The sequence below is a fragment of the Arachis hypogaea genome, chromosome 17 (genome assembly GCF_003086295.3).
Source record: "Arachis hypogaea cultivar Tifrunner chromosome 17, arahy.Tifrunner.gnm2.J5K5, whole genome shotgun sequence".
Lineage (NCBI taxonomy): Eukaryota > Viridiplantae > Streptophyta > Magnoliopsida > Fabales > Fabaceae > Arachis > Arachis hypogaea.
Window position 1 is genome coordinate 131,041,899 of NC_092052.1, and position 9,828 is coordinate 131,051,726.

At 33.0% G+C, this 9,828-nt stretch overlaps 1 non-coding gene across 1 annotated transcript; it reads left to right on the forward strand.

Annotated features, from left to right (window-relative positions):
• The first annotated feature begins 7,030 nt into the window (after positions 1-7,030).
• Positions 7,031-7,102, forward strand: TRNAK-UUU (transfer RNA lysine (anticodon UUU)). The gene has a single exon. It is a non-coding gene; the product is annotated as a tRNA-Lys (tRNA).
• Positions 7,103-9,828: the final 2,726 nt, after the last annotated feature.

The window sequence follows — 9,828 nt, forward strand, 5'->3', positions numbered from 1 at the left end:
AATTTCTGGAATTCGACCATAATAGCACTTCATTTATAATTATCCAAATCAGTCCCGAAAATTTTAAAGCGAATATTTTAATCGCAAAAAAATTAATACACAAAATTATTTTTAAGGTTTTATTCTAACAGATAAATCAGTTTCAATTTATTTTTTAACAGAATAATTATCTAAATTAATATTCAAAAATTTTAAAATTAGACATTTTAGTCCTCAAACAAAATTAATACACAAATTAATTCCCAACCTTTTTTTCTGTCGGACATAACAGTCCTCTATCTATTTTTCGGCATAACTAACTAACAACAAATGCTGAATTGGCACTTGGAACCCAAACTCGCACACTTGGCGGTTAAATGGATGAGACTAAAAATGGTCCTTCTTTATTTAAAATGAAAATTCTATTAAATAAAATAAAATATTTTAATAAAATAAAATATCTATTATTACTTTTACTATATGTCAACCTTTATTATTATTATTAGATTAGCTTTGTACATATGGATGATGACACTAGTATATTGATACACTCTTTTCGTTGAAAACAAATAAGGTGAATAATGATGTTTTGGAATCCAAATTAAAACATTTTCTTTTAATACAAATATATTTTTTAAAATAGGACATTGTCAAATTCTTATTAACAATCTCATATTATGCATATGGAATTAAGTTGCAAATTTTACATCAAATTAAGTTATATTAAATACAAAAATATCAAATAGTTTCAACCTTGAGTTTTTTGTGAATAATCTCTAATAACTTTATTAAACAACATTATTATTATTATTATTATTATTATTATTATTATTATTATTGATGAGTGACAACATATATATATATATATTATGAGTTCTGGTAGGTAGACAATGAGAGTGCGAACAACGTGAACAATATGCTGCGTCCAGGACCACTAAAATAAAAAATATTCCACCCCATTTATCCACCACAACCCTAGTCTCTCACATTCCACCTTTCTCTCCTTTTACCGCAGTCGCTTCACTCCCCTTTTCCTGTCGCATCTCACCGTCACCGCCACCGTCTGAAGAAGCAATGGGCCGCACGGCCGCTGCACCTTCTTCTCCCATGAGTCGCGCGGTCCTTGTGCTCCCTACAACTGACGCTGCCACTGCACCTTCTTCTCTGATGTGCCGCGCCACCTCTGTTCTCCCTGCAAGCGACACTGCTGCTACGCGTCTTCTTCTCCCCTCTGTGACGTCACACCGTCGCCGAGCCAGAGGCATTGTTCCGATACTACTCCAACGCTATACCTCTGCCCTTGCTTCCACGCTATCGCGTCGTGTCTTTCATTACAAGAAAAATACTGATTACCGTTGAATTTATCGTCGTTCTATAGTTGATGGTATAAACGGCACCGAAACCCCTTTCCGGCAGATTTTTCGTCGGTGTTTTCAATGGATTGTCGAGTCTGAGTTGATGATTACCGTCGGATAGGCTTTTTATTTTTTATTTTTTTGACATAGTTTAGCCACAACTAACAAACAAATCAAATTAAAACTCTTGTTAACAAAATTGTTATCAGAAATCTAAAATTAGTAGAAATAAACAAATTAATTTATTAAAAATAAATGGTATGGATACAATAAAATGTCACTGTACCCTAAACAGAAAAAAATGCATAAAATCCTAACCCCTACGGATCCTAATAATCGTCGGCGTCGTGGTCCCCCTGCTGAGGCGGCGGAGTAGCTGCTGCCATCGATGCCCCACCAGTAGCGTCACCGCTGGAACCAGTAGTGCCGCTGCCTCCAGCGCGCATCTGCTGGTTGTACTCCTTCATCTATTGTCGCAACTGATCGAGCTGCTCCAACTTCTTCGTCGGGTCTCAGTTGATGGCAACGCGTGCAAGAATCTCTCGATACCTCTGCTCATGCTGCTCTTGCTGTTGGTGAAGCTCCTGTGTTAGCTTCTGCACCTCCTTCCTCAACTCGATAACTTCCTAGGGATCAGCAGGGCCGGTGACAGAGGAAGCTGCGAACTTGGAGGAGCGGAGACCACTGGGGAAGAACAATCCCAATTTGAAGTGGCGATTCTTATAGGGTTCAGAGGCAGTCTCGCGTCAAATCCTGTCGGGATCCACGACTGAGGTCTCGGAGCCAGCTTCGTCGGCTCTACTAGGCGGCCGAGATTGTTGGGTCGCAACCTCCAACCTCTGCTGATACTCCTCCTGCATCACATAAGTTAGTTGTGATGATTAGGATAATAGTTAAATAATTGACTTTAAACCAAATAAAGTTGAAATTTAAGATTAATTTAAACTCACATAATGGGTCACCGACCGCTCGTCAGCAAATCTCTCCTTATTTGCCTTTACGAACAAATTGAACAATGACAGACAAATATATATGAAGCAAGAAATCGTAATTCTAATTTCAAAAGCATAATTTTAATTTTTTTATTTCACCGAAAATCTTATAAAAATTTCGACAGAGTCTCTCCTGAAATTTGGATTTAGCCACCCTTGAAGGTCTATCCAAATCAAACATCCTTCATTATTTTCACAGTCAAGCATTTTTCAAACAATTTCAACAGGAAAAATTAGCAAACAGTTCAATAATCCAACATTTTTCAACAATCTTAGAGGCTAATTTAACCTATTCTAACCTATCCTAACCACCTTAATCTACTAAAACTGAAAATTAAACTAACTAAATTCTACTAACTACTTAAATAACTTGATAATAGAAAAGAAAATTAAACCGACGAAATAATTCTATATCAGCTCAGCTTAATTCAGTTCATATAGGACTATAGAAGTATATATCAACAGAACAAGTAACTTATAAAATAATTGAAAAAATTAAAAAACTAATTCAAGTAACTACTATAACATAAAACAATGCCAAAATTCGTACCAGTCTCGTCTTCGTCTTCATGAAGGTCGCCAATCCACCCGTATACCTCGACGACCTTGGCGAAGCCTTGTTGGTAATGTTTGTCAAACGGTGATGCTCAAACCCCTCATTATTTCTAAAATGTGCCTCCAGTTCGCTATTAATGTTTGGACGGATCCACGATGTCAGGTGGTCTTTTCACTGACGAACATCGCTCATCATTTGCTGAAAACGTTTAGCTGTCTGGTGGTCGTAGATCTTCCGGATCATGAGGTTATCTTCTACATCCCATATGAATTTCAACTGCACAAAGTGATTCACCAACATTAGTTAGTTGGAATAAAATATAGTTCAAATACAGTAAATTAATTCTAACTAAATTGGATTCTTACCGCCCACTTCTGAAACCAGCGCTCTCTGGTCTCAGCAGGGATCTGCGTGTAGGTCGGCCACGGGTGGTCGTTCATAGACTTAATGACCTCGGATATCTCTTGTGTGCAAGCATTAGAGTTCGGTGTAAACCTGTCAAAGAATAAACCGCACATTAACGAACACATAAGATAAACAAACTCGACATAAACAAACTTAATATTAAAAAATTGAACTCACGAGTCACGATTGTATGCCATCAGGCCAAATCCTCAGTCGGATGACGGATAGTAGTGGAAGGACCTCCTGATCGGGGGCATTGGAAGTATCACCTACCGCAGGCTCTGTCGACGTTGTCACTGCATCTACATGGGACATAGCAGAAGGAGGCATCCAGTTCGGGTTTGGGATCATGATAAATTGCTGGTCCGATAGACCCGCCTGTGACATCACAAGGATCGACGGGTTAGCCAGGATAGAGGGCGATGACTGGGTAGCCTTGGAAAATTTGGTGGAAGCTCGCCCTCTACCACGACCATGTGTCCCACTCGACCTACCTCTGCTGCTTGTCGTCATGTCTATACAGTGAAAACATTAATAACATATTAATAACATAACAAACACCAATAAATAATAACATAAAAAAAAACTCAAGAAATAACAAATAATTCGAAAAGTGGTTTAGTTTAGTAAATAAAAAAAATTACATAGTGTTTTAGTTTCAAAATAATTAAATTAGACTTTCAAATGATTCGAACTTTATTTTATCTTATTTTCTTTTCAAGGTATTCTAACTTTTAGAGCATTCTAACAAAGTATTCTAATTCTCAAAGCATTCTATCTTTATTAATAATTTTTCAAAATATTCTAACTTTCAAACCATTCTGACAATCCAAAAAAAAATTGAAATACAAACTTAAGAAAGCACAAAATAACATAATGAAACATCACTAGCAATGCATACGGCAAAATGCTTTATTAATCAGCATAAACCAGCAGTTTCAGCAGCAATATGAATCAGCAAAATAAGCATTAAAATAGTAATTTTCTAACAAAGAAACAACAACCAGCGAATCATCAAAACAGTTAAGCATTTCTCAAACAAATTCAGCAACAATTCTTCAACCAAATTAATAGTAAAACGAAGAATTAATTATTCAAACTAATTTAAATAATTCCAACAACAAGAATCGGCAATCTCAAATAATAAATTCCAAACATATTGAGCAAAGATCAGAACCTATCAATCTAACTAAATTATTCTAACCTAACCCTCTAAAATCAACTACAACAGAAATTAATCTACCTAAACTAATTACTAAAAATTAACTAACTAAATAAAGTTAAGATTAACTAAGTAGAAATTAAACAGCGTGAAAAACAGATTTAATGAAAATCCCTAACCACCTAAAATCAACTAAAACAGAAATTAATCTAACTAAACTAATTACTAAAAATCAACTAACTAAATAAAATTAAGATTAACTAAGCAAAAATTAAACAGAGTGAAAAACAGATTCAATGAAAACCTAGAATGCAGAGCAATTATAAGAGAGAAGACAGAAATGGACAGTACAAGCAACAACGGCAGGGGCTAGAGAGAGACTGAGAGGTGAGAGGTTAGAGAGAGAGAAAGAGAGGAAGGTGAGGGATTAGAGAGAGAAACTAATTTCAAAATGAAGGAGAAGAGGGTTCACGGTTCGAATTTAGGGCACGGCTACCGTCGGATTTACCGGCGGATTAATCTGACGGTATCGTGGTACGTGTAACCAAAATGCAATATTTCACTAAACAAGGTTCAGCATCGGATTTACTCGCCGGTAAATCCGACGGTAGCTAGCGCACCAAAATTTTTTTTCCTCCAAATTTTACCATCGACATTACCGTCGGAACATCAACTTTGACAATAATATTTTAGGGTGACGAATTTATTGCCAAATCTGAGAGAAAACTCCCCGCTAATGTCTGACGGTTCTCAGTGTTTTTCTTGTAGTGTTCGCCCCATCCATCGCATGCCGCTTTGCTTCATTCACCTAAATGGTATGACCCAAATAAAAATCTACATCTTAGTGAAAAGAACCATCCACATACATAGTAAAATAAACATCCACTTTAAAATGAAAAGAACCAGCTGCATAAATAAAAAAAAATGAATATCCGACTTAGTTGATAAAAAACAAGTAACGAGACAGCAGTAGCGGGGGCAATGAGATCGCAATATAGCAACGGTGACGGTAGCACAAGATTGCCAAAGGACGGTTACATCAAAAATAAAAAAAAAATCAAAATTATGATTTTTAGAATTAAAATCTCTCTCTCTCTCTATTATATATATATATATATATATATATATATATATATATATATATATATATATATACACACTTTATATACACACACACACTTTTTATATTTTTTATGCAAAAATTCTTTTTATATTATAAATACATACATAAGAATCTAATAAATAAATTTATTATCATTTTTACCCAAAAATATGCAAGAGAAGATGAGACTTAGTACATCTATTTTTGTTGGATTTAAAATTATGTATATAGTGAGAATGATTTAATAATATTTTTAAAAAAATACCATATTAAAAATTAAATAGGTTTAACTTAACCTTAAAAGTTAATTTGATTATAATATCTACTAATATTCTTTTTCTAATAAATACTTGAAGAATTTACTGAATCATACCAAAAAATAGACAAGGGACTGTTATGTCTGACGAAGAAAAATGTTAGGAATTGATCTGTATATTAATTTTTTTTTAGAACTAAAATGTCCGCTTTTAAAATTTTTAGGGACTGATTTAGGTAATTACTTTGCCGAAAAATGAATTGAAGACTGATTTGTTTGTCGGAATAAAACCTTTGGGATGTTTTTGTTTATTATTTTTTTTTGGGACTAAAATGTATGCTTTTAAAATTTGTGGGGACTAATTTAAGTAATTATTCTATATTTTATATCAATAACTCATATTTAGAGTTTAGAATTTAAGATTCATAATTTAGAATTTAGAATTTTTAATTTAGGATTTAGGATTTAAAATTTAATGCTTAAGATTTATGATTCAAGTTTTAAAATTCAAAAGGTGCTGCATCCTTTACTTTCTTCAGAGTGCGTTAATATTCACTCTAATACATTAAAAAAATATTTTGGCTATTGATTTCCAACTTTTTTTAGTTATAATTGTCTTCTTCCTACAATGTTAGATATTTCATGATCAAATTTCTAAATTCAATTAGGAATCCTAATTCATCATTATCTATTTTTAACTCACAAATTATATAATCTTAATTCATTCTCTTAATTTTTAGATAAATAAAATTTAAATATATATTTACTTTTGAAACATAAAAATTTAATTTTTTATTTAAAAATTAAAAAATATAAGATACTTGATCATTTTTCAATTTTCATTATATTTCTTGCAAAATAAAAAAAATATTTTTGTTGTAATTATGAAGTTTAACAACAAGCCGTCTTAGCTCAATGATACTGTGGTAGAGCGCGTAGCTTTTAACTCCGTAGTCGTAGATTTGATCTCCACGGATACATTAATCATTTAATGTACATTATAAGAAACTTAAACTACCCTTAAAAAAAAAAACTATAAAACATATTTGGACTAAAAGATAGATTAACCTTTTACATTATAGGAATTGCTCTTTCTTTTTATTTTAGTTTTATAAACAAGGATGAACAAATAATTTATTACCTTGCTATTAATTATATTTTAATATTTTCTCTTTCTTTATTATTGTGTTGTAATTATATCAAAACTAAGAGTTTAACAACAAGCCATCTTAGCTCAGTGGTAGAGCGTGTGGTTTTTAACCACGTGGTCGTGGGTTCGATCCCCACAGACGGCGTTAATTATATAATGTAACTAACATATTTTATTAGAAACAAAATTTAAAAAAAATACATTAATGTACATTATAAAAAACTTAAAATTTCCTTAGGAAAAGGAACTAGAAAAGATAGAAATTGCTCTCTCTTTTTATGTTAGCTTTATAATTAAAGATGAATATATAATTCATTACCTTGATATTAATTATATTTTAATATTTTCTCTTACTTTATTATTGTCTTATCTAATTTTATTAATATCTTTAGTTAATTCATATCAATTATATAAAGTAAATTTGTGAAGAATGAGATCCAAACCTTTGTGATTCTTCTCTTACGTTTTCTAAATAAAGAAACAACCACCTTCGTATTGGGATGAATATTTTTCAAATACAACTTCACCAATGGTTGTTTTACCTATGCCTCCCATCCCCCAAATTCCGAGGGTTCGAACTTCTCTTGATTCAATTAGCCAACATTGGTTCAAAATATTTACAGTTTTCATCAATTCCAACAAGATTTTCCGACACACTTGAAAAGCAACACTTCACTTTCTTCGAGATCTCTTTGACAATCTCTTCAATAAGTCCAGCTTCATTTCTATGGTATAAAAAAGGAAAGAAAAAGACTGCATCAGAGCATCAATGCAAAAGACACAAGAGAAAGAATATATATACACTAAGATTTCTGATTTTGTTGAAAGGAGAAAAATATATGCATGTGACATGATATATATAGAAAATTTAAAAAATATTAGATATACACTAAAAATTAATTACTAAATTAATTATTATGTACTTGTTTAATTATTTATATATGTTGATTTATATATAATTTTAATTAAATAATCGGTCAATAAAATAATCAAATTTGTCATAATAAAATAAATAAACTTACAATAAATGAAATATCAAATACATATTTTGATAAGTAATAGCTTATTGATAATTAGTTTTTAATGTATATATAATATAATTGATATAAAACAAACAAACAAGATCTTATTCCACTAGGTGAGATCAACCAAATAAATCAAACACTATCATGTCCTCTTACGTATAATTTAGCATAACAACGTATTTAGTTCATGTCATAAAGATTTGGCAAACTTTTGTGTTGGTTTTGGAGAACGAGAAGAGAAATGCTAGGCGTTCAAGCATATTTTGAACCCAGTTTTTAACTAAGTCCTTGTGCGCTTTTATCTTTTTAACTAAGGGATCGGAAGTTTTGACAGCTATGCGGAGTTATTGTTCGAAATCCAGTGACGGTAAATTACGAGAAAGAGGAATGGAGCAGATACAACCTTTAGCTACAAATTATTTAAGAGGCGAGTGAAGATCAGGCTAAATTCCTATTGTGAGAAAGTCTTTAAGTAATTCTTGAAGGTATACTAGAATATCTATCTCCGAGAGAAAGTGAACTTGTGATAGACATAGTGCCGGAAGTCGGATTAACTTCGATTGCATCATGATAGAAGACATCGTGATAATCGACAGAATTTAGGAGGCAGTTGAAGAAAGTAGCAGAAAAAAACCCATTCGATCAAGTGTTTCCCTGTGGGAGGTACTGGTTATGTGAAGTGAAGAGGAAAGACAACAATAGGAAGCTCTACGCGAGAGAGAGGGTGCGCCAACTAATCTTCGCGACTTGATCTAACCTTTCTTTTATAGCTTACATTGAAAACTCTACCTTGAATTTCTTCTTAAAAAGCCGAATTCATCGTTCTTCTAATCCTATTCTTTACTCGCATAAAGCTTGTCTCTTTTGGAATAAGCATGAGCTTGTCTTAGTATAATCACGTAATCCTTGAAACCTTAGGAACTTGCTGTGAGTATAGTTGCTCTCATTTGCAAACCGTATTCTTCAAAATCAGCCGAGATTTTCTTGACTCTATACGCTTCCTTCTTTCTATCAAGGGTTCTTGATTTGAACTCTTTTCTTGAGATGCACCTTAGTTCTTCTTTTTGTGCATTCCATTATTTCGGTACAACTCTATCTGACCGTATACAAGACTTTCTTTTAATTTTTTGTGAACACCATTCGTGTTGCTCGTTCGTCTCTTTGAACATAACATCTTGTTGAAAATCAACTCGTGCTGGATTTTGCTTCACACACAACTCCTAGATGCAACCATTAAAGTGTTAATTCCTTAGAGCAAGATTTTTGAACACGAAAATGAACCTGCGACATTACTAGGAATTTTAGAGCCTTAATTTTCATTGATTGTATCGCTTGTGATTAAGTAGATGCAATAAGATGCACCGTGTGTATGGAATACCTGAATACCCTGGAAGCTTTCGAAACTTGAGAGAAAAGATTAACCTCAGTGCCAGTATTTGTGATTCCCGAACCAAATAAACCATTTGGAATAACTGCGATGCATTGTTAAAGAGATTAGGATACGCACAGATGCAACAAATGTGATGTGGTGGCGAACGCACTCAGCATAAAGTCTCCGAGAACTATTTGGAGGACGATAAAGGAGAAGAACTGTTAAGTAAGTTGAAGCCCTAAGTTAGATACTGAAAGTGTGACTGGAGGTATCAGACTAAATCCATTGCAATTTTAAAACGTGGTAAAGATGAGATACAGGAAGCGTAACAAGATAGAGAGCTACAAAGGATGTCGAAGTCTGGCAAATAAAAGGGAATTAAGAAGAGATTGAGGGAAACAAAGAATGAAACTTGGAGGAATGAAGAAACGGATTCGAAAGTATAAGAAGAGATTAGTACGCCTAATGCAGAAA